We start from the raw sequence: 19,210 nt of genomic DNA, 5'->3' as shown, positions 1-19,210 counted from the left end.
GTGTTGGAGAAGACTCTAGAGGGTCCCTTGGACTGCAAGGAGATCCAACCAGTCCATCCTAAAGGAGATCAGTCCTGAATATTCATTGGAAGGACTGATGTTGAAGCTGAAACTCCAATACTTTGGCCAACTGACTCATTTGAAAAGACTCTGATGCTGGGAAAGTCAAAGCAGGAGGAGAAGCGGGTAACAGAGGATGAGATGGCTGGATGGCATCACTGACTCAAGTGGACATGAGTTTGAGCAAGCTCTGGGAGCTGGTGATGGACAGGGAAGCCTGGCGTGCTGCAGTCCACGGGGTTGCAAAGAGTCACACATGACTGAGAGACTGAACTGAACTGATTCATTAGAAGGACTGATGCTGAAGCTCCAATATTTTGACTACCTGATGCGAAGAGCTGACTCATTGGAAAAGACCCTGATGCTGAGAAAGATTGAAGGCAGGAGAAAAAGGGGACACAGAGGATGAGATGGTTAGATGGCATCACCGACTTAATGGACATGAGTTTGAGCAAACTCCAGGAGTTGGTGATGGACAGGGAAGCCTGGCATGCTGCAGTCCATGGGGTTGCAAAGAGTTGTACATGGCTTAGTGACTGAACAACAACAAAATGAATGAGTAAGTAAGCCTAGTCTGCCAAACCTGCCCAGGTTCAAGGGGAAGGACACGGTCCCCATTACTCCAGGGGAGGAATGTCAAGTTGATGTTTTAAGAAGAGCATCTGGGATGGGAGATAAGGCTATGGACACTTTTGGAGAACACAACCTGTGCAAGACTGGAGGCAGGTGGTGACACTCGGGAATCCAGAGACTCGGAAGGCCCCTCTGCCAATCCCAGCAAGGTGTCGTGTCTATGATTATGCCAAGGAAAGGCAGGAGAAGGAGTGTGGTCTGTGGTCCAAACCCCATCTCATCAGTTTATTTTCGGAGTGACACTGGACCTGCATCCACAACAACCGGCGGGCGTGAAGTGTCCGCCCCAGACGGGAGTGGTTAGGGTGCGCGTTAGCGTCACCACGACTAGTTCCAGGTGGTCGGGTCTGCTGCAAAGCCCTGGAGCTGTGTGTGAGGTCTGACCCGATGCGCCCCACCTTGCAATAAAGGCTGCCCCTGCTAGGTGCCAACTTTGTGTGTTGGGATCACGTAGTGGGTTGGCCAAAAAGCTCACTCATATTTTTCTGTACAATGTTAAGGAAACTCAAACAAACTTTTTGGTCAACCCAGTACTTCCAGAAAGGAGGAAAATTTGGGACAGTTTAACAACCCAGAAGACTTGTGTTTGTTGAGAGAAAGACTTGGATCCAGGGAGCTATTGAGGGGGTGGCGGCTGGGGGAACAATGCCTGAAGGTGGGTCTTAGCATCAGAGCAGCCCCTGGGCGGGCGTGGGCGGACTGTGTGCTCACAAAACCACCGTTGGGGGACTTACAAAGGTAGCCTCTGGGTTTGGAGAAATCCCCGTACTTGTCTCTGGGGAAGCACTGCGTGCTCACAACATTTCCATCTTTGGTCACTTTCCACCCTAACCCCCAGTGGAGTCTCTTGTGTTCAGTGGAGGGGGGTGGTGAGGGGGACGGGATTTTGTGCTCCACCCTGTAAAGAGGGCTTCCCCGGTGGCTCAGATGGTAAAAAATCCGCCTGCAGTGCAGGAGACCCAGGTTCGATCCCTGGGTCGGGGAGATCCCCTGGAGAAGGGAATGGCAACCCACTCCAGTATTCTTGCTTGGAGAATTCCACGGACGGAGGAGTGTGACGGGCTACAGTTCTTGAGGTCGCAAAGAGGTGGACACGACTAAGCACGAAAGCTCGCAGTAAAGAGAGAGGCCCAGGCCTGGTCCCCACCCAGAGGTTGAACGGGCTGACTCTAGATTCTCCCAGGCTTGGAGGGGGCAGACGAGGTGGCTTGACAGGACCCCTCCTTCCTTGGGCTCCAAAGCTCTGAGCCAGGCTTTGGCTAACACTCAACACCATGTTCGGAGAAGGCAATGGCACCCCACTCCAGTACTCTTGCCTGGAAAATCCCATGGACGGAGGAGCCTGGTAGGCTGCAGTCCATGGGGTCACTAAGAGTCGGACACGACTGAGCGACTTCACTTTCACTTTTCCCTTTCATGCACTGGAGAAGGAAATGGCAACCCACTCCAGTATTCTTGTCTGGAGAATCCTAGGGACGGCGGAGCCTGGTGGGCTGCCGTCTATGGGGTTGCACAGAGTCGGACACGACTGAAGTGACTTAGCAGCAGCAGCAGCAGCAACACCATGTTCCATGACCAGCGCCCCGCACAACGTTCTGTGCCTGTATTTTCCCATCTGCAAAATCTCTTTCCCTCCCCTAACTACCTCCCGGGGATATAAAATGCCTGCAGAGTACTTTTATGTTCGTCAGACAAAAAGGAAAAAAAAAGCACCATCGAAATAGAAAAGATTATTAAGACTGTAAGACTGTAAAAATGGTGGTCAGGGAGTTGGGAATTATGGCGTGATGGGCCAGCATACGGCAATGAATATTTTAGAAATAAAACACATACATGATAAAAGAATTATCAGAGCGGACTAATTATAGAACAGAGCTTATTAAGGGAAGCGAGGAGAATCCATGGTGAGGGGAAAATGAGGAGAAAACTGGTGAGCAGAGAACGTGGAAAACGGGCTGGGAGGGAGATATTTACGCCTGTCTTCTACACGAGCGGCATCTGCCATGTGACGGCTGGAAGGCACAGGAGTTGTCTGAGGAGGGAAAAGTGCTCATCGCTGAACACGAATGATTTATTCCTTTTTCTTTTTTTGGCTGCACCAAGCAGGCGGCATGTGGGACCGTGGTTCCCCAACTGGGGATCGAACCTGTGTCCCCTGCCGTGGAAGCGCGGGGTCCTGACCACTGACCCGCCAGGTAGGTCCCGAGTGATTGACTACACACTTCTGCAAACTGAAGGCGGTGCCACTGAGCTGTGACTGACGTGGACAGAAATCCGTCCTTTCTTGGTGTGCGGTTCTGTGAATTCGGACAGATAGACGGAGTCATGGAACCTCGCCCAGAATGCAGATCTAGAACATTCTGCCACTTCCGCAAGCCCGGCCTCCACGTCCTCCTCCGCACCCAAGCTCCTCTTGGGTGTCGGCCGCCCGCATCCCCCTGGGGAATGCTCTGCTTGTGGCCCGGACTACCTTCTTGACGCCCGAGTTCAGGGGACACATGGGAGACGATTTAGATGTTTAGCCGGTGGAGGCACAGGTGTGGGTGGGGGTCCAGGGGAAATGGCGGCGCGCAGACCTGAGGGTCTCAGTCATCTCAGGGGGGGAGGCCAGCTCGTTTCCTCAGAGGGAGGGGCCTGGGGCATTGGATGAGGGTCTTGAGGGGTGCAGTGAGGACCAGGAAGGGTCAGGAGGAAGAAGAGGGCGGTTGGAACCTGTCTGCGGGCTCCCGTTATTGCCTTTCAGATGCTGGCATCATGGAGATGGGGCAGCAGACGGGGGAAGGGGACGCGGTCAGAGGCTCTGCAGGGGCGGGTGCCCGGGGGGCGGCCGGGGACCAGGACCGAGAGCATCAAGGGCGGAGTTAGCTGTCCCCACCGGACCCCTGGCCGCCAGGGACCTTCCAAGTGCAGCAGGAACAGGACTCGGCTCTTCAGATGCGCCCGACCACAGCCCCCCTTTATTGGCTGTTCCAGCTCTCCTTGAGCAAACAGTCCCGCCAACGGCTCCCTCTGCACCTGTCCCATGGCCCCTGGGGGCGAGCAGACGTGGGCGCCCGGCTCTGACAAGGACGCATCCAGGGTTTTCTGTCTCCAGATCTGAGGGTCATCCTCCACTCTGGGATGGCTCAGGCGACGAGGCTGAGTGGCGAAGCCAGCTTCGTGCCTTTATGTTCTGATGAATCGAGACTCCTGCCCATCTGTCATTTTCTGAACTGTCAGGGGGGCTCCCACACCTGGAAGATCTGTTTTTCCTCCACGGTGTTGGAAGGGGAAAAAAAAAAATCGCCCTGGCATCTGGTGTTGGCTCGAAGTCTGCCAGGAGAATAAACCCTGAGATACAGGGTGAATAATGGTCGGAGGATGGAGGCTGGGAACACAGACGACCAAGTGTCCCAGGAGGACCTGTGGAATCCTGGGGGGACCTGGTGAGAGATGAGGGTTGCTGTCGTGACTATAAAGCTTGAGAGCGGCTGACTTCATGGGGGAACCAGGCAGCTTACGAGTGGAAATACTGAGTGGGACCGGAGTCAGAATTCGGTGCCACCCTGCAGAGGCAACACCTCGCACTCGAATGACACAGCGCTGACCCCGGGGCGCCATGAGTATTCGGGAGACGGTGGGAGGCACTGACCCATCCCTGCAGATGGAGAAGGGTGACGCTGGAGGACACAGCGGAGCGTCAGGACCTCGGGACCGGATTTCACCTGCGGGGCCCGTCTCGGCGGTGACGATGGGGCAGCGTGACACCGTCCTGGAGGAAACGGCTGAGTCTTCCAGGGCCTCACCTTGGCCGGCTGCTACGGTGATCTCGAGGAGTGCTTTCGTATGCAAACTCACGCAGACGGTCACGGACGAGGAGGAATGGCTTTCATCCACTTAAACCGAAAGCTCCAGGTTTTACTTCTTCTTGTGCTGGCAGCTATGGACCAGGACCCCGCCTCCCCTGGGGGCTGGCGCAGGCACTCTGCCCATGGGGGCATGTGAAAGAAGGTGTTGAGGGAAAGGACATTTCTCCAGAGAAGCCCTGTCGGGCCAAGGGCGGTGCATGTCCTTGGCAGGGGGCCGCGGGGACCTGCTGGAGCTCAGCTTCGAGTCCTCGGGGTCCTGTCCACGGAGGCGGCCTCTAGGCCACTGGAACTGCCCCTTCCCCCCCCACCCGCCCCTCTCCCCCTGGCCAGCTTCTTCTGGGAGAAAGTCCTTCGTGTGTCCTCCCGCCTGACCAGGCTCTTCACTGGTCCTGCCTCGCGCCCTTGGCCATAGAATGCTGGCCTTTCCCAGAGCCCAGCCTCGGCCTTGCGTCTCCACATACAGGCCTTGCCTTGGCGATCTTGGCTGCACTCAGATCAGATGTTTGTCCGGCCGGGGTTCTGTCTGATGCCGCTTCCGAGACCGACCCCCAGGGCCTGTGCTCCCTTGCCCACGGCCTTCACACGCTCTCTCCTGGGTCACCACCACCTCTGCGGACCGTCTCTTTCCAGGCAGGTCTCCAGGCAGTCAGGATGGCCTCCTGTCCCGCTCCGCAGAGACAGTTCCCCAGGCGTCCGGGCAGCTCAGGAACCCCGGGTCAAAGTAGAGCTGCCCCTTTGAGCCTCGTTCGAACCAGGTCAGATCCAACGGCGCCAAACCGACAAGCCCAACAGAGTGACTCCCTGCAGGTCAGATTCGGCGACAACTTAACTTTCCCAGCCTGCAGATGTCTGCTAGGATACAGCGGTTTTAACCATTTCTCACAGCCTGATGACTTAAGCTAGGAACCACTTTCTGTTCAGTTTAAAACAGATTATTTGGTTTATCTATAATTCAAAATATTAAACAGATTCAGTAGCTGTCACAGATTCAAGAATCCTGTACTATTTGTCCAAGATAAGAAACACAGTATCACATAGGAGGATGGTCAACTTCACCTTCTAATTACAAACAGCTTGTGCTCAATGCAAGAAAAAAAAAAAAAATCAAAACCAAACAAAAAACACCTCACAGAAAACACACAGATTAAATATCTGGCTTTATGCTTCCTGCTACCCAGAGATAACCACTACATTAATAATATGTTGATACTGATATTGTGGTTTTAAAAATATGTACACACCCACACATACACACATCAATTATATGTACTTACAGGTTGTCCATGATTTATATATAATTATAAAATTATATATTCATGTAAAACTACAAAATGTGCACCTTGACAAAATCAGTGGCATACTCATGAGTGTACTTGGGTGTCTCTTTTTTTCTCTTTGTGATATATTATGAACCTTTCTGCATGATAAATTTTCTTCCTCAACATCAATTTTTTTTCTTTTTTAGGAAATCTGTTATGTGACATGTCCAATTTTTTTTTTTAAAGGGAGATTTTCTCGTGCCTCCTTTCTATCCCTGGGCGCGTTCCTAACGCCTATCTCATCTAATTCTCACAGCAGCTGGTAAGGAAGTCTCATCATCGTTTTGCAGGAGAGCCAGTCCAGCGGCCTCTGGCTGCGGGTGGCTCATGAGAAGTGGTGAGCATGTCTGAGCAGCCTCGGGGGAAACTGGGACAAGCCCACAGCAGCTGGAGCTGGGGTGGGGGGCTCGGTGGCCGTGATGAGGATTCTGGACTGCATCTCAAAAACAATGGAAGCTGTGGACCGTCGTAAGCCGGGGAGCTGGAACGATGGAGCGGGAAAGGCATGTGCGGGCTGTACTGGCCAAGAGGCTGCTGCATCGGGTCTGGAGGGAGAGAAACAGGCCGGGACGTGGCCCTCGACTCGCCAACACAGACATCGAAGCACAGAGCACTTACGTTACCTGTGACGCCTGGAACTGTGTGTCAAGTCGGCCGTGATTCATTTCTCTAACATTTGGGGACATTTTGATTTCTGCTTGGATGTTTCGTGGATGGATTTGACATTTCCCAGGGTGGAAGTTCACGAGACATGAAAAGTTAAATGCAGAAGATTGAATAATAGTCACATATTTCCTCTTGGGCTGTTAATAATAAATGAACGATTTTAAAAAATTAAAGACCTTGCCGAGGTCACGCCCCGCGGAAGTGGCTGAGCCAGGCCGCAAACCCTGGTCCCTGCCCCCGGGGGCTTCTCTGAAGCTTGTCCTCTTGACCGTGACATTTGCTAAATTAATCACACAGAGTCTGTCGCCACCGCCAGAAGCCTGCACGCGCTCCAATTAGTGAGCGTAGATTTAAAGGTGCCGAGCTCATCCGGCTGGCGTGGAGGTGCTGCTGAAATGCAGGTGGATCATGTTTTAGAGTGACTGATGAAGGCCTCCTTTTCCTTTTTCTCACTGGGGTGAAGCCCACATAACACAGAGTGGACTTTTCTGACGTGTCCAATCCCAAGGCATCTGGAACATCCACAGCGTTGTACACCCTCCCCTCCCATTTCAAACCGTCACTGGCGTTTTCTCACGCCTGATGTCCCCTTCGACCTTGCCCGTAGCGCCTCAAGGAAAGACTGCAGAGCAGGAACGTGGAGAGAAAAGAGCCCCGGCTGTGGTGTGGAGGTTTCTGTCCCTGCAAAACTGTGTGCTGAGACCCTAACCCCCAGGGTGATAGTACTGGGAGGTGAGGTCTTTGTGGGGAGGGGTCAAGGCTGGAGTCCTCACGGATGAGATTAGTGTTCTTTCTTTTTTTAAATTATGTATTCATTTGGCTGCACTGGGTCTTCATTACATCACGGGGGGTCTTCCGCTGTGGTGACAGACTCATGAGTTATGGTGTGCAGGCTTATTTGCTCCCAGGTCAGTGGGATCTTAGCTTTCTGACCAAGGATCGAACCCATGCCCCTACACTGCAAAGCAGATTCTTGACCACTGGACCACCAGGGAAGCCCACTGGGATTAGTGTTCTAAAAGGGACCCCACAGAGCTCCCTGCCCCAGCCCCTTCCACTATGTCGGGACTCAGCAAGGAGGCCCCAGCTATGAAGTCGTCCTCACCATGAAGCAACCAAGCTGGCCTTGACCTTGGACTTCCGGCCTCTAGAACTGGGAGAAATAAATGCCACCCAGGCTGAGGGATCTTGTTATCACAGCCGGAACAGACTAAGGTAAGTCATCTCATGGCTTTAGGTTTCAAAAGCCTGGGCCTCAAAGGCTGAGAAAGTTCTCTCATATGCAGATAGAGATGGGGGGGGATAGGATGAAAACGATTAAAAAAAAAAAAAGGCATTCCACCTGTAAGATCAGAAAGGCTTCCCTGGTTCCCTGGCTGGGGGGAGTCAGGGTGGGGGGTGGGGGTGAGTGACCTAGGCGGGGAGAGGACACGAGAGGGACCTCACGGAGCAGAACGTGGCCGGCACAGCCAGCTTCTGGAGGCAGAATCTCCACCACCGGTTTTTATTACTTTTCCTTCAATCTCTGACTCATCAGAACCCTTGCCACTGGAGTCAGTCCACGATGCGGAATTCTACTTGATCTCGGGGCTTGGCCAAGAGGGCCAGCCTGCATGGGGTGAGCCAGGACTCCTGACTGGTGGCCCACGGGGTCAGCGGAGCTGCGAGGGGTCAGCCTAGACCAGCGAAGGCTGTGGCAAGCCCGTGGCTGTGAGCATCTGAGGCCAAACCTTGCAAGAAGATAAAGCTGGTGACCCAGCAGGACTAGTGCGCGAGGCAGTGGAGTGGCTCACTCACACACACACACACTCACTCACACAGACACACACACACTCACACGTCATCATCATCTGCTTCTAACGGGCCTCTACCTCCCACTCCTCCTGCCGCAGTCTGACCTCTGTGGCACCCCCACTTCTGTCAGCACTCAGTGACAACCCTAAACGACATCCTCCTATAATGAGTCCAAACGCCCATGGGTCACCCTATCAAATGAGCTACTGCATGCCAGGGCCCCTGCCTGGTCAGTGTGGACAGCGCCATCTTTGTTTTCTGACCAACGATTTGAGCACCTCATTGCTTTTCGCCCTCGCATTTCACAATCACACTCTCGTAAACCCTGGACTGCTAACCCTGGTGTGCTAAGAAGAGCGTGGAGATGAGAGAAAGCACTGGGTGTGTGGGCAGTGGCGAGCTTCCCCACAGGTGGGCTCAACGGGGAATGGAAGGAGAATGGAAGAACACGTCAAGCGGCTGGACCGAAACGCCGAGGGTTGTCTCGACACGGCCTCCCCCTTCAATTCTGCAGTTAACACTCACGGTTACGGCTCATTATAGCAAGAGGATAGCGATAAAATCAGGAAAGGTGAAAGAATTGTGGGACAGAGTCCAGGCGAGACCGTGAGCAGGCTTCCCATCGTCTTTTCCCAGTGGAACGGAACAGACGATTCTTAGTTCTCCCGATAATGATGTGTGATGACGCATATGACATGGTGTCAGCCAGGGGAGCCCGCCCAGGCCTTGGCTTCCCTGTGTGTTGCTGGGGGTCAGTTGCATAAGGATGGACTGTCCGTGTGGCTGACCTTAGTTGTTAGTCTTCAGCCCCTCTAGAGGTCAAAAAGATACAGTGCGGCCCAAGACCCCTTTCACGATCCACACTGTCGGCATTAACAATCTGGTGTGGCCCACGGCCCCCATGGACCTCTTATCAGGCCGGAAATACCTTGACCTTCAAGCTTATCTCCCTGGAGCTGGTCGAGATCAGCCCTTTCCTTGGAAACTGCAGGATATGGACAACTCGGTCTTGCTGAGTTGTCATTGAAGATCCAGCACATGGAAAAACTGGACAGCTACATGTAAAAGAATGAAACTAGAACATTCTCTAACACCACACACAAAAATAAACGCAAAATGGATCGATGACCTAAACGTAAGACCGGATGCTATAAAATTCTTATTAGAGGAAAACAAGGCAGAAGACTCTTTGACATAAATCACGGCAGCATCTTTTTTGGATTCACCTCCTCGAGGAATAAAAACAAAAACAAAAAACAAATTGGACCTAATTAAACTTAAAAGCTTTTGCACAGCAATGGAAACCATAAACAAAATGAAAGACAAGCCACGAAACGGGTGAAAATGTTTGCAAACTTTACAACCAACAGGGGATCGATTTCCAAAATATACAAACGGCTCATGCAGCTCTATGTCAAAAAAACAAACAACCCAATCGGAAAATGGGCATAAGATCTAAATAGACATTTCTCCAAAGACATACAGATAGCCAAAAAGCACATGAAAAGCTGGTCAATATCGCTAATTATTACAGAAATGCAAACTAAGACTACGGTGAGGTACCACCTCACACTGGTCAGAATGGCCGTTGTCTAAAAGTCTACTAACAATAAATGCTGGAGAGGGTGTGGAGAAAAGGGAACCCTCCAACACTGAGGGTAGGAATGCAAATTGGTACAGCCACTATGGAGAACACTCTGGAAGTCCCTTAAAAACTAAAAATAGAGCCACCATATGACCCAGCAATCACTACTGGGCATATATTTGGAAAAAGCTATAATTCAAAAGGATACATACAGTCCAGTATTCATAGCAGCAGTATTCACAATAGCCAAAACACAGAAGAAACCTAAATGTCCACTGACGGAAGACTGGATAAAGAAGGCGTTTTATACACACACACACACACACACACGCGCGCACGCACACACACACACGCATGCACACACACACGCACGCGCGCACACACGCGCGCACATACACACACACGCGCGCGCACACACATACACGCACACACACACACACACAAAATGGAAAGTTACTCAGCCATAAAAAATAATGAAATAACACCATTTGCAGCAACCCGGATGGATCTAGAGGTTATCATACTAAGTGAAGTAAGTCAGACAAAGAAAGACATTTATCATATGATATCACTCATGTGTGGAATGTAATTAAAAAAAAATACAAGTGAACTTAAACACAGACTCACAAATTTCAAAAACAAACTTATTATTACCAAAGGGGAAGTGCTGGGGGGAGGAATAAATTAGGAAGTTGGGATTAACATACACACACTACTATATATAAAATAAATAACCAACAGGGACCTACTGGATAGCACAGGAACTCCAGTCAATACTCCGTAATGACCGTATGTGGAGTGGGTACAGGTATCACCGAATCACTTTGCCATACACCAGAAACTAACACAACATCGTCAGTCAGCTATATTCCAACACAATTACCAAAAAAGCAAAGTCCTTGATTTCAGTTTTGGATTTAAGATGTCCTTTGAAAGAAGGCATGGGGAGTTTAGTTAAACCGAGGGGAAAATATTTTGGCTCAGCGCCTTTTTTTTTAAACCTCCTCCCCAGTTGTGGAGTTTGTTTCTTTCAGTTTTAAGTGAAGACTTTTCAATAGAAGTGTAAATAATCATTGCTTCCTCTCTATTCCTCTGACTCTGAACAGACGTTCGGGGTCGGGGCTGGGTGCTGACGGACGTGGTGATTTTCTGGCGAGGCCTCAGCTAACTACAGAGGCGGCTGCTCCCTTCTGGAGCTGCTAGAGTTTTGGTGAGCGCGGGGGGTGAGGTGACCACCCTCAGCAGATGCGGTGACTGTTCCCTAAAAGGCAGTGGGAGGAGGTTTTACCTCCGTTCACCTTTTCATCTTGGCTCAGTGGACAAAGCTAGGAGAACTGCATATATTTACACAGAATGGAGAAAATAAATATTTCTATATCCACACCCAGTGAGGCAGACAAGCTTGGTCTCGCTCAAAAACAGACCTGATGTATAGCTTACTTCTGTGATGGAAATCGGAGAAGGCAATGGCACCCCACTCCAGTACTCTTGCCTGGAAAATCCCATGGATGGAGGAGCCTGGTAGGCTGCAGTCCATGGGGTCGCTAACAGTTGGACACGACTGAGCGACTTCACTCTCACTTTTCCCTTTCATGCACTGGAGAAGGAAATGGCAACCCACTCCAGTATTCTTGCCTGGAGAATCCCAGATACGGCGGAGCCCGGTGGGCTGCCGTCTATGGGGTCGCACAGAGTCGGACATGACTGAAGCGACTTAGCAACAGCAGCAGCAGCAGCAGTGATGGAAATACTCTCATCACCGTCAATTTCAAGTTACTGATGGTTTGGTGACCAGCTCACAAAATTCCTGAATATGTAGCAATTGGTTCTAGGGCAAGAGATGATACATTTCTAACATACCACAGTATCTCTATCTCCACATTTACCCCTGTCTGCCTGTCTGCCTGTCTGCCTGTCTATCTATCTGTTTAGTCACTCAGTTGTGCCCAACTCTTTTGCGACCCCATGGAACAGCCCACTAGGCTACTCTGCCCATGGGATTTCCCAGGCAAGAATACTGGAATGGTTATCTATCTTTTATTTATCATCCATCTTTATCTATCATTCATTCATCTATATCTATCTTCATTCTATGTACCTATTTAGCCATTACCTGTCTGCATCTACCGATCTATCTTCATCATCTGTGCATCTGTCTAGAAAGATAGAAACGTCTCAGAAACCCCAGGCACCCCAGCTCCCAGCTGTTTGAGTCTTCCCAACCCAGACATGTGAAGAGAACCTTTGGGATGACCCCAGCTCCAGCTGGAAACATGAAATTATTATACAATCAGTGTGACAAGTGTCACCAAAGCTACATTCATGAAATGCCACCAGGAGCTCAGAGGAAGAAGTCAAGAGGGGCTTCCTGGAGAAGGGGGCACATCACTTGAGAGGAAAGGGCCCACCTGGTCACGTTCTAGCAGCACTTCTCTGCCTGAGTACTTGGTGTGTGCGATTTGCCAGTGAACAGGGGTGGAGGTAGCAATCTCATGTCATAAAGAGATCGCGCCTTGATGCTTCGAAGGACTTTTTGAAATACCAAGAAACATAAAGAAAAATGTAACCAGTACGATGCCCTATTTGTCAGAATACAGAATTGAAACCATTAATATGTTGTCATTTTTATTTCAAATCACTATTTTTTAATATTTAAAGGAGCTAGAATAATATAATAAAGATGAAGTACCCTTTATATCCATCCCCAGCTTCAAGCTCCTTTCTCTCTCCCCAGGAGCAATATTATCATAAATTTCGGATATATTTGTCTACTCTATTTAAAATGATTTTTCATCATGTTTCAACGAATATATCTATCTGTATCATATCACCGGGTAGCATTTTATGCATTTAAAACTTCTACAGAAGTTCTGTGTTATGCATCACATAACATCCTAAAGCTTGATTTTTTATTCCACATTATGTTTTCCAAGATACAGCCATCTTGATACGTGTATTAGCGTATTAATTTTAAGAATGCTGCAGTGCATTCTTCCGCTCAATGACTGTTTCATGATTTATTTATACATTTTCCTACTGATGGACATTTAGGTTGCTTCCACTTTCTGGCTTTTCCCAACGACGTTGCAAGAAGCTCTGTTTATACATATCCAGTTAGAAAACCACACGCATTTCTGGATTGCAGACTACAAGCATTCCACCAAATAATATCGCCCTGCTCTCGACAGTGGCTGAACCAATTTCTACTCCCACCACCATTTAATGCATCTTCATATTAAATACTCGGTATTGTCTGGCTTAGTGCTCTGCTGATGAGATGTGTGAAGCGGCGTCTCATTGCCGGAACGGGTTTGGGTTACTCAGGAGAGCTGATCACACGCATCTCTTCCCAACTCTGGGTTCGGGGACGTCATGATGTTAGCTTGAAATTAGCCAGGACAGGAGTATTTACCCCACGGAAAGTGGCAAACACAACAAATCACGATTGTCCTCGCTCCCCCTGGAGAGCAGACGTTAAACACGGACAACACGTCACTGCTCACAGCAGTCCTAAGGTCCACCTGGCTCCTCCAACTTCATCTCAGAGGTCCCCCCCCCACGTCACCAGATGCATGCGATTCTTACCGTTTGTGCCTGTGGGTCTTACACGGGATGGTCGAGGAAACTGCTGCCATCATGGAATTAACACCATCTTAGCTGTTCCAGGATGAAGCGGGCACCAGGCGAGAGGGTTTCCTGGAAGCAAATAAAAAAAAAATATGTGAGGTTTCTTGATTGAGAGGGCATGCAAATACATATCTAAATACATGAATACATTCTGTTTGTATGGTTTTTTGGGCAAAATGTCTATTCAACTCTTGTATTCATTTTCAGTTGGGTTAGAGAAGGTCCTTGTATAGTCTGGATACAAGTTACCAGATGTATGATTTGCAAATATCTCCTCTTAGTCTGTGGCTTGTCTTCTTGCTTTCTTAATGGTGTCTTTCAAAGAGCAAAAGGTTTTAATTTTGATGAAGCCTAACTTACCACCTTTTTAAAAAAAGGATTGTGATTTTGCTGTTACATCTAAGAAATTTCTGCCTACTCCAAAGTCAGACAAACGCTGAAGAGTGTTTTTCTTTGGCCGTTTCAAGGAACTAGCTCTTACATTTAGGTCTCTGATCCATTTTGGGTTAAAGTTTGTATACAGTCTGAGGCAAGGATTAACCTTTTTTCCCTGTATGGATGTTCAATTGTTCCAGCACCAGTTATTGAAAAGGCAATCTCTCCCTTTGGCACCTTTGCAGTGAATCAACAGACTATGCATATGCGAGCCTATCTCTGAATTCATTTCTTCTGTCTATCTGTATGTCTGTCTTTTCAGTGGGCTTTTAAATATTCCTGGAGATCAGTTCGGTCACTCAGTCGTGTCTGACTCTTTGCGACTCCACGGACTGAAGCATACCAGGATTCCCTGTCCATCACCAACTCCTGGAGCTTGCTCAAACTCACACCCATCGAGTCAGTGATGCCATCCAACCATCCCATCCTCTGTCGTCCCCTTCTCCTCCCGTCTTCAATCTTTCCCAGGATCAGGGTGTTTTCCAATGAGTCAGTTCTTCGCATCAGGTGGCCAAAGTGGAGATATCACTTTTAAAAAAATGTATTTCTGTGGCTGCTCAGTACAGAGCCTCCTTTTCTTGGGAATCTGGTCCAAGCCCTTCTAAGGGTCGGGTCAGGTGAGGTGCACAATGGTGTCCAGCGATGCCCTCTGAAAGTCTCTCAGTTATTCTTTCCCCTGCCCCACCCCAGTCTCCCAGGCCCCGTGTATACCCAGGAACTTCTCTAAGAATGGGTTCCTGCCCCACTGGACACAGTTTCCTAGGAATCTTAGGCCTGGGCCCGGCCAGGAACCCGTTCATCATCTCTCCATGGAGCCCTCCTGAGCCCCTGATGGCCCTGAAGGATGCCCCCAAATTGCAGGGACACCAGCCTAGGACCCTCTGCTCTGCTTATAATGGAGGAAGGAGATTCACCACCAAGTCAGAAAGTGTCTGTGTGTTTACGGCCATCATAATCCCATTAAAATTTATTTTCTATTGTTTTGGCAGTACCACCTGGCATGCAGGATCTTAGTTCACCAACCAGGGATCGAACCTGTGCCCCCTGCAGTGGAAGTGTAGAGATCCCACCAGTGGACCTCCAGAGAAGTCCCTATAATCCCATTTTCATGACATTCTACCTCCAAATATTTGGGTCTTCACTCTCAGCCCCCAGTGGCTGAGAGAATGCTCAGTTACCCTCAGACCTTCAGGCACCCCGCCCCACACAGCCCATGTCTACTGGAGAGACACGTGTAGACAAGCAAACAGGCGGCCAACACATTATGTGCGAGGGCGGCTGTAGAGATACAGGCACGACAAAGAGGGGGCCCAGAGAGAGGCCTGCACCCTCGGGGCAGGCGGTGGGGCGTGGGATGGGGGAGGACTCAGGCAGCGGACGCTTTAGCTGTCGCTGTTCAGTTGCTGAGTCATGTCTGACTCTTTCCCACCCCATCAGCTGCAGGACGCCAGGCTTCCCTGTCCTTCATCACCTCCCAGAGTTTGCTCAAACTCCCGTCGATGATGCCATCCATCCATCCATCTCACGGCATTTGAGTTGGTTCAGCCAAAAGACGGGATAAAGCAGGGAAAGCACCCCAGGGAGGGGAAGCAGAATTGGCAAACCTCCCCAGGTGTAGACCAGCAGAGTCTCACCAGTGGGTTAGGAATTCGGGTCAAACTGCAAAGCCCAAAGTGGGAGCAGAGGGAAGCGGAGGCCAGAGGGCTTGCACCCACTCCGTGACTTCGCCCCACTTAAAAACTTTAACAATTGTGGCAAAACACATCTTAACCGATTCTAAGCGTAAGGGTCAGTGGAGTTAAGCACATTCATGGTATTGTGCGGCTGGCACCAGCCTTCTTCTCTACAAGACCCTATCCTGTAACAGAATCACAAGGATCTGTCTTCTCGTGACTGACAGTTCACTTAGCAGAGTGTCTTCAAGGTCCGTCCACGTTGGAGTAGGTGTCAGTTTTACTGAGCCAGATTTGTTTTGCCCACTCACAGCAGGTCATACCGCCTAGACACCCAGCTCCGCAGCATAGAGCGGGGTTACTGGCAAGGCAGCCAAGCGAGGAGATGGAAAACAAATGTCAAGCCTACCTTCCCCACGGCAAGGGGCTGGGGGGTTTACGGGATGCAGAATAAAGCAGCAGGGGAGAGATGGTGGCAAATGGTGTGGTCACGGGCCTCGGCCAGCCGGTGATGTTTTCCTTGCACATCTGGCCAGATGTGTTCTGTCGCTGCTCAGAGTCCTGACCCCACCCCTGCCAAGTCCCCTCTGCCTTGTATGAACACTCTCCGTCTGCCTCCTGCAACCTCAGACCAGGACCGCGTGTCAGACAGACAGAGGATAAGAGGATGCAGATGAAAAGTCAGGGAGAACGAACTTAATCCTGAGCCTTTCCACTGAGACCTGGGTCCTCCTGTCTCCTCTGTGTCTCTCCTCTTTCCTTCTCTGAGCGCGCCCGTGTGAGCGCTTTACCTCCCTTTCATCAGGTCAGAGGGCGGCGGGTGTTCTCGACGAGCTCGTGGGCCGTCACCAGGCCTCAGATGAGATTAGGGATGAGCAAGCACTCGGGTCTGAAGTGCTCTACCAATGTAGAGGATTATTATTAATCCTCCATTGATCTCTTAATACAGAAAAAAAAAAAAAACCTTCTCCCATGGGGTTTCCATGGCAAAGAGATGACTGTGCCTCTCATGTTTCCAGCTTCACCTCCCCTTCTCCGCTGGATCCAAAGTTCTGGCCTGGAAATTTAACCGCCCTGTGATTTATCACTGACTAGACCTCGTCTAAATCAGAGGTTTCATGTCTGTTCGGAATCAGGTGCGTACATTAGTTTTACTTGGCTCATCGTAGGTTTAAAAAACTTTATTTCTAAAGGTTATTTTTTTGATGTGGATCATTTTTTAAAAGTCTTTATTGAGTTTATTAGAATACTGCTTCTGTTTCATATTTTTTTCGGATTTTGGCCCAGATGCAACCAGGGATCGAATCTACATGCCCTGCATTTGGAGGGCAAAGTCTTCACCACTGGAGTGCCAGGTAAGTCTCAAAAAAAATTATCTTTATTTTGTTGGCAATGTACAGAAATCAGGGAAAATAAGAATGCAGGTTTCTGATTTTTGAGGAAAGTCAGAAGACTTGGCTGACTTTCCTGGTGGCTCGGTTTAAAGAATCTGCCTGCCAATGTAGGAGACCTGGGTTTGATCTCTGGGTCAGGAAGATCCCCTGGAGAAAGAAATAGGAACCCACTCCAGTATTCTTGCCTGGAGAATCCCATGGACAGAGGAGCCTGGCGGGCTATAGTCCATGGCGTCACAGAGTCCAACACGACTGAGCAACTAACACTTTCACTTTTTGTGCCACCTATAAAATTGCTCCTGCAGGAGCTCTGGGACCCAGGTTATGAGGTTGTAAAAGCTCAGTGCAGTCCTACCTGGCAATGGATCTGCTGACCACGGTCCTAGCTACAGAGCCAGAAACAGCTCTGTACCCCTAAGAACTCGGCCTCAGCCCCATATGGCTTGGTCCTGGCATGGCACCATATGCCCAGGGACCTGGAGCCAGACCCATAGTCAGGCCCACCCATGGCTCACATGTCAGGCGTACAGACCTGGGTCCTGGCTGTGGACCCTGAAGTGGCCGGTGAACTGGCTCCAGCCCCTCTTGGCTGTGGTCTGGGAACCCCTGGAGGTAAGTCCTCCGAAGTCAGTCAGACTGTAGATTCTGAAAGTGCCCTCTAACTAGGCTCCAGAAACAGAAAAAAACAACCCTAAAATTCATGTGGAACCACGAAAGATCCCTAACAGCTGAAACAATCTTGAGAAAAAAGAACAAAGCTGGAGGCATCACACTTTTTTTGGCCACACCTTGAGACTTTCAGGATCTTAGTTCCCTGAGCAGGGGCTGGACCCAGGACTTCGGCAGCAAAAGTTCAGAGTCCTAACTACTAGACTGCTGTGAAATTCCGAGCATCACACTTACTGATTTAAAACTTGACAGTAAATTTGTAGTGATCACACAGTCTGGTACTGGCATAAAAACTGGGCTCCCCAGCTAGCACGGTGGTAAGGAATCCACAGGAGACACAGGAGATATGGGTTCAGTCCTCAGGTTGGGAAGATCCCCTGGATGAGGAAATGGCAACTCGCTCCAGTACTCTTGCCTGAAAAATCTCTTGGGCAGAGGAGCCTGGCGGGCTAGGGTCCAAAGGGTCGTGAAGGGTTGGACAGGACTGAGCCACTAAGCATGCACGCCAATTCAGGAAACATGGAATCTATCCCTGGAAGAACCCACACGCCGTGGGGTGACAAAGTCCCGGCGCCACGACCGCTGAGCCTGCGCTCTGGAGCCCGGGAGCCGCAACTACGGATGCACGAGCGCCCGGGGCCGGTGCTCCGCAGCTAAGGACGCTGCAGGACGAAGCTGCGCGCCGCAAGTAGAGAGGAGAGCATGCAGCAAAGACGACCGAGCACAGTCAGGTAAATAAATAAGCAAAGATTATATAACATTTATACGATGCGATATGTCAATTATATGCCAATAACTCCGGAAACTATTTTTAAAATCTTGAATGTAGTCGGGGCTATCTATACCCAGTGTGGTGAGTAAAACATGATTCCGGACAAAAATCACAACAAATCTTTAAAAATCTTTTGTTGTTTTAGTAACTTTCCTCTGCCTCCCAGTAAAAACTTGGCTAGGCCATGAATTTTGGGTTCATTCTTACAGGACAGGCATTCCAGGACAGTTTAGAAGCAAAAACAATCTCAAATCAACATGTCTGACTTGAGATTTTATCAAAACTCCAAGCCTGTTTTAGCATCACATCTCCCTTCTGGTTTGGACCTGCATTGCGCTGGAAGCCTGCATTTAATGGTTATAAAACTATGTCAATTTTCTGTTTCTTCTTGTGTCAGTTTTGGTGAGTTGTGGTGTTTTTCTACATATTTGTAAACGTCACCTAAATTCTCAAGTGTGTAACTTTGCTCCCATTAGCAAATTCGCTCTTATTTTTATTTTAATGTCTACATATCTGTAGAAACGTTATCCATTCACCCTTAATGTTTATTTATTCATTCTTTCTTGCCAGAGAACCACTGATGTTACTCTACTGATTTTATCTTTTCAAAGATACAACTTTTGGCTTTTTCATCCTCCCTGTTGTATATTTATAAAAAATTAATTTCTGCTCTTCAATATTTCCTTCTTGTCTTCTTAGTTTATTTTGCAGCTTAGTGTTTTTAAATTCTTGAGA

At 49.5% G+C, this 19,210-nt stretch overlaps 1 protein-coding gene across 1 annotated transcript in view; it reads right to left on the bottom strand.

Annotated features, from left to right (window-relative positions):
* Window positions 1-13,490: 13,490 nt before the first annotated feature.
* SDK1 (sidekick cell adhesion molecule 1) overlaps window positions 13,491-19,210 on the bottom strand; it is an 840,913-nt gene continuing 835,193 nt past the window's right edge. Inside the window, exon 33 of the transcript XR_014072186.1 lies at window positions 13,491-13,601. The gene's annotated coding sequence lies outside the window, so the exon portion shown is untranslated. The remainder of the gene's footprint in view (window positions 13,602-19,210) is intronic.

The sequence above is a fragment of the Giraffa tippelskirchi genome, chromosome 13 (genome assembly GCF_054371585.1).
Source record: "Giraffa tippelskirchi isolate mGirTip1 chromosome 13, T2T-mGirTip1v1.2.pri, whole genome shotgun sequence".
Lineage (NCBI taxonomy): Eukaryota > Metazoa > Chordata > Mammalia > Artiodactyla > Giraffidae > Giraffa > Giraffa tippelskirchi.
The sequence above is the reverse complement of the archived record's forward strand: the minus strand, read 5'-3'. Positions and strand labels throughout refer to the sequence as shown.